The sequence below is a fragment of the Rhea pennata genome, chromosome 2, assembly GCF_028389875.1.
Source record: "Rhea pennata isolate bPtePen1 chromosome 2, bPtePen1.pri, whole genome shotgun sequence".
In the NCBI taxonomy this organism is placed as follows: domain Eukaryota; kingdom Metazoa; phylum Chordata; class Aves; order Rheiformes; family Rheidae; genus Rhea; species Rhea pennata.
Genome location: NC_084664.1, coordinates 129,551,825 through 129,564,594, shown reverse-complemented (window position 1 = coordinate 129,564,594; position 12,770 = coordinate 129,551,825). Strand labels below are relative to the sequence as shown.

The 12,770-nt window shown below is 38.6% G+C and overlaps 1 long non-coding RNA gene across 1 annotated transcript; it reads left to right on the top strand.

Annotated features, from left to right (window-relative positions):
• Positions 1-2,020: 2,020 nt before the first annotated feature.
• LOC134136404 (uncharacterized) lies at positions 2,021-4,662 on the top strand. The gene is made up of 2 exons (XR_009957496.1): positions 2,021-2,275; positions 3,646-4,662. It is a non-coding gene; the product is annotated as an uncharacterized LOC134136404 (long non-coding RNA).
• Positions 4,663-12,770: the final 8,108 nt, after the last annotated feature.

Below are 12,770 nucleotides of genomic sequence, written 5' to 3'. Positions count from 1 at the left end.
CGGCACCTTTCCATATCAGAAGTGGACTCTATTAGTTTTGACTCTGCAAAGAAAATATTTTTTACATAATTTAATACTAGATGATGACTAAATTACAAACATAAGTAAAAGGTCCCCTCTGGTTAGCTGCAAATAGTGGAAAAGTGCCAACCGTCAGAGGTGTTTTAATATCCGTAGGTGATTATTACTTTTAAAATTTAAATATTTTAAAATGCCCAGTAGGGCATACAAAGCCAGATTTGCAGATGGTGAAACTCAGACTACTTTTACCACCAGCTTTAGACCCTAATTCTAATTTAATAAGGCAGCCACATAATTAAATTGTGATTAATATAATTTATTTAGGATTAAGATACACGTGTGTACTGAATAGGAAATACATAAGCTTCTAACGACCAGCTGCTACTTAACTTTATTATCTTTCTTAGCAAGAACTCAAGTGAATTGCATCCCAACCTAAAAGCATTTAATACCAAAACTGTCAAAGAGAAACACCAAGATGAACAAGAATTCTTTAAGCTAATTAAAAATATTCCAGTTGCTATCAAATTTACAAAACAGAGTTATTTTTATATATATTATGATGGTAAGTAATATCAAATATGGACAGAGAAACATGATTTGAATGACTAATACAATGAAATATCGAATTACTATTGTAGTTCTTACCTCTGCAGACCAATTATCTGACTGTGTGTGTGCACTGAGCTGGAACGCTGCTCTGGCAGAGTTACCAATAACTCTGCCCGAATGTGACACAGCTAAAGGAGTCTCACTCTGTAGATTTAATCTGACGTATGGTACATGTATAGCCTTTCTCTCTCTCTTTCTCTTTCTCCCTTTTTCTTTTTTTTTCATTTGAGAAATCTGAACATTTCTCACTGTTACAGGAGACCCTCAAAAGTAAGAGTCGGAGTGGCACCACAGCTCTGCTGTCTTACCCTATAAGTGTTGAATCATCACCAGTACAGAGAAATATCTGCTGCAGCTGTTTGCTTGGCATAGTACTGCTTTGGGACATGTTTGGAGGCTTTTTACAGGAGGGAGCAGAAGAGTAACTACTATACTGGTCATCTTGTAGAAAAAAATATTTGAAATTCTAGTGAATAGACTAAATACATATATTTTTCTCAATAAGTTTAAATGAAAAAATATATACTCTGAAATGAATCACGGGAATCATGGCTTTTGATCTCTGAAAATGTAATATAGATCCAGGTCCATCAACTCTGCTCTGCAGCTTACACTTCGTGAAATCTGCTGTGCGCACCGCCAGATCATAGCAGTACATACACTTGAAAAAATATAACATATCATTCAAAAAAATATCATATATCATTCTAGTTATTGGACTAGAGCTCAATAAATGAATGTCAGGAGACCACCAACGAAGTGTGACGAAAAGCACTGAGGCTAAAGATTTCTGGGTGACTCTTTTACACTTGGCTGCCCTTGTGGAAAAACACCCACGTTGTTGCTAATATCTAGCTTTTTCATTTCTACAAACAGCATTTCTTTCTCCAGCTATTTATTATTCTACAAGTGAAAGTCACTGGATTTGGGGATTAAATTATCACCTCTACTTGTACAGTAAATAAGCAGAGACCTGCCTTCCTCACCTTTGAGGGTGTCACGAAGCAGAGTAGTGGGATGCACTCCCAGCCTCTAATCAACAGTGCTTGCACATCAAGGACTGTTGCCTTGGGGAACCTGCTGAGAACAACAGTGAAATCACTTAGACATTTTTTTCCTTTACCATAGACTACAAATAAACTTGCTATAAACCCTGTTCCTTTCTTTCCCCACATAAAAAGAAAAATATTAGTAGAAATTGACAGTTTATTTCAGGAAAACGTGCTAAAATTACTGTTCCCACACATGCTAGCAGTGGCTGCTTATGATTTTTGTAACACCTAATAGTCACCATACTAAGATAGGCAGATGGTCCCTGGTCCAAAGAATTCTCAGTCTAAATATAGGTCAGGACACAATAAACAGGTTGACAAAAAGGGAAACAATAAAGCATGTCAGCATGCCAGCAGCCCTAACATACCAGCACTGTTGTACATTTTTCTCCAAAGTTACCTGACAAAGGAAAGTTTTAAGACAGCTTTTAGAAGAGGAGGAAGAATTTCATATTGCATATTGCATAGGTTGTCTTTGCTGAGTGCAAAAGGCTGCCTGACAGACAGCATGGAAATGTTTACTTCGAAATGGAACAAGTAGATGATGCAAGGGCCAACACACACAGCTGATCAGAAGGAAAAATAAACAGGTAAGATGATACTAGAGAAAAGAAGATACTACTGAATAGGGAGACAAGGAAGACTGCAAAGCAAGGCTTGATGAAAGAAGGGGTCTGATCTAGGAAAATGACAGTCTGACGGAGCCAGCTCCAGGTGGATGATAAGGTAGGCATTTGCTTAAGATGACATTGAACTGAATAAGGAAAAAGAGATATAACGGTAAGTATTTTTGCTGCACAGTTGGGTAAGAGACAATATCCTGTATGATGGAGTGTACATTTAGCACATATAATAAATAGATCATATTTATAATGAAAAGCCAGAAAGCTGGCAGCTCAGAAGGGAAGTGAACTTATGAGTGTGTGCAAAGTTTAAATCTAGCTCTAAATATACTTAGATTTTTAACTCCCAGTAAAATTAAATGGTAATAATAAAAGAGTGGTAGAGAGTGATACCAGGAACCATCTGGAAGTAGAAATTAAATGGGGGAGAAATACTTGATGATGAGCCTTCAGGGAACAAATAAAAAGTTAACATTTGATGCAGAACAGAACACACAGATAGGATTAACAGAACTGCAGTTAGTGGGAATTAGGTGCTACAATGATACTTAGCTAAGATTTTAAAGGAGAGGTCTTGGGCAGAGAAAGATTTGTAGGTCATCTGCACTGAGAGGATAATTGAATTTGTGCTCTGTCAATGAGATTAACCAGAGGTAAGATCTAAAGATGAAAGAAAATGGAAGCAAGGTCAGACCCACTGGGAGCTAAGGGAAGAGGAGGATATGCTTCCAGAGGATCTGCTGAAGAGAAGCTGGGGAAACAGGGGGGGGGGACATCCGAGTCAGAGGTGGTGGGAGGAAGTATGACTTCGAGAAAAAGACTAGGGTTGCTTCTGACAAATCTGACTGACATACTGAGGTATGACACATTAAATATGGAGTCCCTTTCTCCAAAATTTGGATTGGAAGATGTTATTAAAGACCTCTTCAAGTGTGGCTACAGATGAATGAAAGGGGAAGAAACCAGCTTGGAGAGTTTAGGATGGGACTGGAAAGAGTGATCTGAGTTTATTTAGCAATCTTAAAGATGAAAGGGAGGAAGAAGATACAGCAGTAGCTGAAGAAGCAAGAGGAAGTAAAGAGTGCTTTTAATAGGCAAAGACAATAAGCTTTCTGCTAGGAGGAAAGAAGCAATAGAAAATTGAAAATACCATGAGAAAAAAGAAATAAGAGTAAGGAAACTGGGAGATGGCATGAGTCTGAACTATGGCAGTGCAAGCAGAAAAGAACAGTTGAGAAACTTGAGATGGGGGGCACGAAAGAGGAAGAGCTATAAGAGGAAATGGAAGATGAGCTGAGGAGAAAAGAAAGATCATGCTATATATTTTTTTCTTGAAGGTATTTGGATCCTTCATGAAAAGAAGGACACAGGTTTTGAGAAACAAATCAAAGATGGCAAAAAAGGAAAGGACTGGGATAAGTGTCACACTAAATATGAAAGGAAGCAGGAAGATGTTGCTGATGTGAAAAGAGGATTTATCCAAGTGGAAGGAAAGGGAGATGAGGATGAAAAGGACTGAAGAGCGAGTGAAGCTGGAGATAACATGCAGAAGAGGAAAAGAGATCAGAAGAGAAAGAATCAAAAAGGAGGAAGACAAATACTTAAGTCAGAGGGAATGAAAACCATTGGCAGTGGACAACAATGGGAAAAACAGTCTGTGCTATGAATAGTGTGTACACTATGCATAGTGTATTGTGCCCATCATGACCCAGAAACCATATCCGCCTCTGTGCACATTTTTGTCAGACAATTATAATGAAGTTTTTGTGTTTCTGTATCAAGGGTGATGCATTGTTGTGATGTTGTCATCCAGATTCTTAAGAAATGTGCTGACACCATTTGTTCTTTTGGCGCAGGCTCAGCTGAGCCCTTGTGGCATCACTGGTAGGGACCACTTCCCATCAATGGGAATGAGGTAGCAGTTTGTTTGTACAGTGTGGTTGTCCAGGGGATAGAGCAAAAAGCAATCTTTTCTCCTGTGCTAGGATTAACTCCACAGCAACAGAGTGGCAGAGACTGCAGCCAGAACTGCTTAATTCCTGCCACATAAGAATCTTTGTTATTGGTACAGTAGGTGTTTATGTGGAAGGAAAAATAGTCTATTAAATGTAATGCTTCCCATAAGGGGAGAAGTCTTGGCCCCAAGTTTTGCTGGCTGCATTTATTTCCCACAGTTAGAATTGACAATGTTATTTGAGAATAAAACTGCTGTAGCTTGCAGAAAGTAGATTTTCCTATTTATCTAGCGATCACTGTTTCAGCAAGGCTTCCTTCTACAAGCAGCACACTGTTGTACCTGGTGACATGGCCTATTGAAATTCCTGCAAAAATAAAATGCTCACATATTTAACTCATTTGTGTAGTTTCAGCCACCTATATCATGTGTTCTTTGTGTCCTAATGTTCCTCAACTGAAACATCACGACCAAATAGCAGGAGTATAAGGGCGCTGTTGGATTGTTCAGGTGGTTCTGAGTTGAACTCAGTGAGAATTGCAAACATTTAACACTTTCCTAAAACAGGTCATTTATTTAGACACTTTCATTTAAGTGGTTTAACTGTAGGGACCCAAATAAAAAATCTGGCCTAAGGGTATCACAGAAGATCACTCAGCCCAAGACCCCCAATCAGACCTGTTCACATAAGCATGCTTAGGGTGACAGCAGATAACCTTCCATATCTGACATATAGTCGAGACATTCTGTGTAGCAAAGGAACACATATCTGGAAAAGTGTCCTAGGTTCTTTAGTAAAGAATATAACAATTTAACGTTTATTAACATGAGTACCTAAGCTGAATTAACATAGTTTTTAAACATTGGCCTTGACCTCTTTGCTTGATTTCTCCTGGTTTTGAATAGAGAATAATAATGCCTAAATCCTTCATACAGGTGGGTTAAGTGTTAATTTGCATTTACACCTGCAGTTAGGTCTGTACTTCACTCTGAAGCCACTAAAGACTGATATTAAGTAGAGGAATTAGTCTGGACAATTATTTATTTTCAAATTCATGTTACTGTCAATGCATAATGCAACATCACTGTTATCATTTGTCCCATGAGAATTCAGTAATGTAACAGTGATGGTTTAACAGCATTAACAGCTCTGGGTTTTTTCCCAGAAATGTCTTAATATAGCTAGTCACTTATGACAAGCTACATTCACTGGTTATCTGAACAGTGGTGTGACTTGTATGCTATGTGGTGTTACGTGTAGTATAAGCTGTACCACACTCATGCAACTACTTCAAGATTTTGCAGTAGCTGCTTTAGAAAATGCAAAGCCCATCCCAGCTGGGACATGCTCACAGAGCAGCCCAGTGTGACACGGAGACACTGGTTGTCTTTAATACACAGCTTTTAAGCACGCTGGGAAACCTATGGGTTTCCCCAGGGGCATTCTGCAGTATGCTGAACTACACCCTGCCTGGGTCCTGCATCTGTGTAAAGAAGAGAGCAGACTGCTCACAACTCCCTCATGCAAATGGGTGTCTTTCCAAAACACCCTGGGCCTGTGGGTGAAGCAGAGCTATACTGCATGCTACCAGATTGGCACCTGGATTTTGGAAGGCAAAACATAGGCAATTAGGAAATGACAGGGCCATGCAGCATCAAACCAGGGCTCTGCTGTGAACCAAAGCCCAACGTACTGTTTAGTCCATTAAAAGTCTCTGGGTGGAAACTTCTAACAAAAAAAAAATGCTATCATGAACTGCCTCCACAATGTCCAGCAAAATGAAAATGAACCATTCATGATATGCCATGAATTACTGAGCTGATAAAAAAAATAAGCATTTCCAATAGGTAACTACAAATGTACAGCACAAATATTATCCAGACAAGCAGCCTTGCCTTCCCTGGGACCAATTTTTGTGACCAAAAGCTACTCTTTCAAACAGAAAACATCTCAAGAGAAAACTGATGAATAATTATATCATCCGAAAGACCTCTGTGTCTATTTTGACGATAATACTTTTTTTGTAAACATAATAATAATCTTTGGTATACATTTCTTCATCTTCTGAGTAAGGTTGTTTTCCAAAAAAAAATATAGATGGTAATATTTTAATGCATGCTGCCTTCCAGTGACACTATTTGAATCAAATCCCTGATATTTTGTGTGCATTAAAATATATATTGGTGGAAGAAACAAAGGCAGAAGTATGTACCATTCACTGCTTGTGACTTTCTTCGCTCTTTTGCACCTTTTCTTCTTTTTACCTCTGTCCACTTGAGTAATCTGCCATGTCAATTTTCCAGTTGTCCTCTCAAAGATAGGTAGCGCAATTGCAAGGCATCATTCTTGCCTTGCATTTATTTTGTATTCTCTATGTCAGAGAATTTCATCTTGGCTTTACATGCTGGTGAATGTCTCAGATGCAGGCTTGTGTCCTGCTCCTACGGACAGCAAGTGCTATGCAGCTTATCCTGGTTTATAAACATCCCCCTTCCCTTGACTTCAGCCAGAGCATAGCCACTTGTTTGATTCTGTATATTCCCCCAGCACCTCCCTACTGGGCAGGTTTCCTTGGATCAAAGCCTCATTCATTCAATACCTTCTTGTCCTCTGCTTCTCATTATCTGCCAGTCCTCAGAGAAAATATCAGTCCTGCCCATGAAGGTAGGTCACTTAGGGCCTCGTTTTAAAAACTATTAGGTCCTGCTCTACTGAACTTCTCCTGTTCTCATCAGCAGCATGAACTGAAGGAATGAGCAGAAGGACTTATCAGAGGGAGAGCGTGAATGTTGCCTGCACCAGGACATTTGGTTGAGGGACATTTTGAAACATTTGCACAGAATCAGCAATGGAGCAGGTCCTTTGTGAGGAAATAAATTCATATTTGTGCCCCATTCAGTGTTCAGGGACTTCTAGATGAAAAGAAATGGGTGAACACTTTGAGTGCTCCAATGCTGTAGTCACCTTCATGTTTCCAAATAGCTGCAAGAACTAGCTTGCAAAATCAGAACAGCCTGAAGGCAACCCTAATTTGCAGCAATTCAGCCAACAACGGAGAAAGCAAAAATCCAAGAAAAGTGCTGGCGATAATCCCTGAGACTAAAGGATTTGGGCCAAACTGCACATACAGATTCTATGACATGACAGACCTCTAGCTATTTTTTCCAGTGTTTGTTGGTAAATTAGGATAGGAGAGAGAAAATGCAAGGCTAAGGCATATATCAGTAAAGAGATGAAGAATTAATAATTCCAGAAAGGATTTTGAGAGTTAAGATGGATGGAGGGTGGTAAATGGAAGATGGAAGGATACTTACTTTGTGACTTGGATTCCTTGTGAAAGTTTTAGAGAGGCAAAGGAAAGAAATAAAAATGGAGAGGTAAGAGGAAGTAAGGTAGAAATGGTCTTGAAATAACATCTCTTAGAGCGGGTACGGATTGCTATGATTTATACATCACTGATTACAGAGACTCGAGTGCAGCCATGCATCTCATTTCAGGCATGACGGCTGGAACTTAAAGGGAAATTCTCTGTAAGAGACTGTAAGAAATATGACAATGGGTCTATTTCTACCCGAAACCATGTGTATTGCTTCTGTTTTCAGTGAGAGTTTTCTTTCTCGGAAATCAGCTCCTTCTCTCTCTGTAGCAGCGAAGCGATAAGCCTGTGCCTGGGAACTGCCACTTGGTTTCCATGGAAATGAATGGGATGTCACTAATGCAGCGCTAGGACTTCACTTCGAGATCAAGTGTGAGGAGAAGATGTGCAGCAAAAGAGGGGGTCTCAGATTATTGCAAGCTCTTACAGCTGCCCACTGCAATCTCATCTGCTACCCACTGTAAATCTCATCTGTTTATGCAGACACCAGAGAGAAGGGAGATTGTGAGAGGTTGTAGTGATTCCTCTTTGCGGGCATGCTGCTTTTGTGAAAGAAAGGCTTTTGGATTAATATTATTTGTGTCTTAGCTGGCTGGCATTTTCAATTTGTTGCAGTGCACTGGAATCAAAACAAGTGAATAAATTATATCTGGCAAGAGAATGAAGACGCTAAATGGAAAGTAGATTTTTTTAGAAGATTAAAATAAATTTACTACTTCTCTATAAATACTGGTCTTTCAAACTTTAATTCATGAAGCAAAAAGTCATGCTGTTGCACATTACAAACTGCAGCAGAAGGCTGAGCCTGTCTTTGAAGGGTGGTGAATAACAGGTTTACCATCAAGTCCAGATTTTTACAGACATTGCCATTTTTGCCCTGTTCTGCCTTCTCAGATTTCTTATTAGCCTCCTTGTCTCTGACCTGGTGCTTACAGCTGAAGCCAAGATGAAATTCCACAGTTTCTCTCCTCTTTTCTGCTTTGGTGTCCTGTTTATCGGTTGTGTTTACACAGTACATGGGACCATGTTTGCCCTGGCAGTTCTTCCTTTGGAAGTCAGAGGCAAGGGGTATTCAGTAACTGAAAATCTTTCTTAAAACCAAAGAATATTTGTTTTGAGAGCGTCTTCCTTTTTAAGCCTGCCAGATTTTTTTTTTTTTTTTTTTTTTTTTTTTTTTTTTGATCTTTGGATCCCCAGGCATTTTCCTGTCCTGGCATTGTCTTCTAACAACTGTTAAGTGTTTGCTGAGAGGTGGCTTATCTCAGCCCATTCTTCCCTTTCTGCTTGTTTTTTTCTCTCTTCACATTTCCAGGTAAACTAAACCAACACATTCACACAGTGAGCTCTGCAAGAACTAGGCCAACCCGCAGTATTTGTAAACTGTTAGGGAACAATTCTAATTTGGTCACAGACATGGGAAAGAGCTGATGTTTACCTCCTTCCTCTGCAAATTTTTTTAAAGAACAGCTGGAATGTCAGATAGTGAAACTACAAAAAAAAAGTCTTTTGAATGTTGTCCTATGCCAGATATAAAAGACACCGGAGGTAAGGCAATGTGCATACTTACTCATCTATACCCAAATCTCAAAAAAATAAGGAGAAAACTATCACCTCTCTCTTGATGACATTTTTTTTCCTCTAGCTGTGGAGTGCCCACTGTGGAGTGTCAAACATTTAAACAACTTATTAACTGTCATTTCCCTTGCTGCTGATTGTAAACTAAGTTGAACGTATTTCCAGTTATGGTCTCTAATTCCCCACTGGGAAACATGCATCCTTTTGAATGATACCATATGCTTTCCCGTCACCTGGTAAGGCCCAGCAGCTAACCCCCACAAGCAAAGAATGATGAAAGAGTAGAGGGAAAACTGTATTTTCTCTCTGTGTAAAGCAAGAAGCAGTTTTTGTTCTTTGCACTACAGTGGGCATAGCCATTGCGTTGGGGCCAGAAGAAAGAAGATACTTTCTGTACCTTCAGATCTTTGAGGATAAACAGCTCTTTCCAGAAATTTGGCAATGGATATTTTGTCCACTGGCAAGGAAAAGAAACTCTTTCTTACCTTTTTTACATTCCCATGATCGAAAAAAGATGAAGCTGATGAGATATTTGGTTTTGTTGACGAGGTGTTATGCTGTGAAAACACATTGAAATGCAAATCGATCAGATGGCAGCTATCGAATTCAAGAAGTGCTAGTATTTACCTGGACAGAAATCCAGTCACTCACAAAGATGCATTCAGGTTTACCAATTGTTTTGCTGAAAATTACATTTCAGGGGCTATTTTGGCTGCAAGTTGCTTGGGGAAAACTTAGTCAGAATGTTAATTATCTTCAGTGAGGAGGCATTAGAGTGCTATCATTTACTAAAAATAAGCTAATAATTGGGAAGAGATTTCCCCCTTTTCTTATGGCTGTCTGTAGCATGAGTTTACTTCACCCAGTGACAATTAATTGCCTCCTAATTGGCTTAAGAGTAAGGATTTTCTACCTGTGTATAACCATTTCAGATGCATACAGTATGGTATCCAAAAGAAACACTGAAGCAAAAGCTCTTTAGAGCACAAATGTATTTCTCAGACCCTGATTAACTAATTATATCCACAGTGAGCCATTTATTTTTCATAGATAGGAAAGTAACTGGAGAGATTGCAAACATTATTGATGAGATAAAAGAATTTAGTGAAAATATTTCAAGAATCTCTTTAGGATGACTTCGAGATACAAGATGAATTGTAGAGTATTATTCCCCAACAGTCCTACTGTCACACAGATGCAATCCCAGCCTGTCAGTATAGATCAGAAGGTGCCTTTCCCTCTTGGCATCCTGATATTTAGAAGTGCTCTAAAGTCTCTAAAAGTCTATTTCACCTTTAATAGCAAATGCAGTCACAGACATTGCTAAGCATGCAGGCATATATGTACTCTAACCCTCCACCAATGACAGGAACTGGATGGATGCAGAACATTAGAGATAGGTGTATTTGTGCTCCCTGAATGTCCAGTTGTTCAACAAATCAAAACCAAGAACATGGCAGCGATCAGGCATTCCTGTTTTGTATGCACGCATCAAACGCAGCAGTGTCTCAGACAGGCTTCCTGATCACTGACTCCTACTGCTGTCTCTTTTTCCTGAATCACCAATTTGTTTGCAGGTCCCATTTTCCTTCTTTTGAGTTACTTTGTTATTTTTTGACAGAGGAAAATGTCTGCTGTCACACTGCACTAGTGATTGAAACCCCCGGCTTGAAAACTGATGAGCTGCTATTTTTGCATAATTTCCCTCCTATGGTCTGTGCTGTAAATAGAAGCAAAAAATAGGAATCTATGCTTCATAGTCATGGGAGTCATTGTTTTTCTTTATTTTGCAGAATATCTGCAGCTAAACAGCAGGAAATCTTTTTTACCATGTAATCATTTAAAATCAAATCAATTTAAACATGACAGCGTTGCAATGTTTTGTTTAACCGCCAGCTGCAATTAAACATTGTGCATCTTTTATTACTCAAATTTCTAGGGTTTCAACAATGTGTGGAATCTGTCCAAACTGAGAGAATACTCCATCATACAAGACAATTATGAGACATCTTATCCTCCCTGAGATTAATTTTAAATATCAGTCCACCCCATAGTGAATTTTAATACTGACATAAGTCTTACAACATTCTAACTGTAATTAGCTCTCTGACTGCTTTTTTCTGCTTGTTTTTAAATATTAGTGTTCTTTCAGATTGCAGAAGCATCTCTCCTTCCTTAATTTACTATTTAACTTCCAGATTGATGACTTTTTACAGCCCAGGTCTGTTCTACCAAATTCTTCAATTGTCATTTCCATAAACCAAACTTCTGAAATGCAGTAAAGGTAAGAAGCCTTTGAAACAGGATCAGATGAAGAAAAATACTTAAAAAAACCCCCTAATTTACAAGACCATTGTTCTGTAAATACTCCAAAATAACTACCTTTTAAATGCTGATTAAAAACAAAAAAAAGCTTCTATATCATTTTCTTGTTCTTTTATATTGTTTAGAAAAAAGACAATGTACTTAGCAATGACTTATTAGGTAAATTATTCCACTGCCTTCCATGGATATCATTGCATCGTGCAAAGATAGCCTAGCTCCTCCAATAAGTGTAAATTGTCATCTTTCCAATGAAATTAAAGGAAATCTATCTTTGGGCAGCAAAGTGAGGTTTGACAAGGTCATCTCTGTCACCTAATTGAAAAAGTAACTATAACATGAGACAGTTATTACACAGGAATAGAATAATTAATGAAATTGTGTAAGAGAAGGAGAAGGGAACTATCAGACTGCCTTCTAATTAGTTAGGCAGCTAACTTGAAGCCAAGAGGTTATTCTCTAGTATCTACCTTCCCATACGGTGGAGAGACAGGGTGTTTCAAAGAGTGAATCAGAGTAGATGCATGACTTTGCAGCTCTAATGCCCCTTTGGAAGAGCCAGAAACGGATAATCTTGGCTGAAGTAGATGCCAAACATTCATATCCCCCAGAGAGATTTAAATCCTGCCTGTGGAGTCTTAACTGTGTTCACTGGGTCTTGACAACTGCACCAGTGAAGACAGAAGTTTATTTGCAATCTAAAAGAGACAATTTCATTAAATAATTCTTCAGAATTGCCACACTAACCCTCCTATAAGTTTGGACTCAATAAGAGGAAACAGCAAAAAAAAAAAAAAAAAAAAAAAAAAAAAAAAAAAACTTTTCTGAGTTATTTATTCAAACTCAAGCAATGAAATAAAATTCAACAGCCAGGAGATTCCCAAACTGTTGTTGTTGCCACATACACAACAGCAGATCCTGACTGCCTGCAAATTTGAAAGACTGAATGCCTCAATGTTTGTTTCATCTGTCTCTTCTTTCTTTCTTTCTCTCTTTATTTATTTATTTTTTCCTCCCTGGAGTTTTGCTGCACATGAAGTTCTTGGAGGTAGTAGGCAGTCAATGCCATTAGTAATTACTGACTGTGTTAGCAAAGCTTTAGACTGAAACTCAGCACATAGAGGGTCTTTAATTTCATATTTTACAACAATTAATTCTATGTCTTGGGCTTTGGTACAATAGCTTTTTGCTACTGTGGATGGTGGAGAATTTGCTGTAACACTGTAACTCAGAA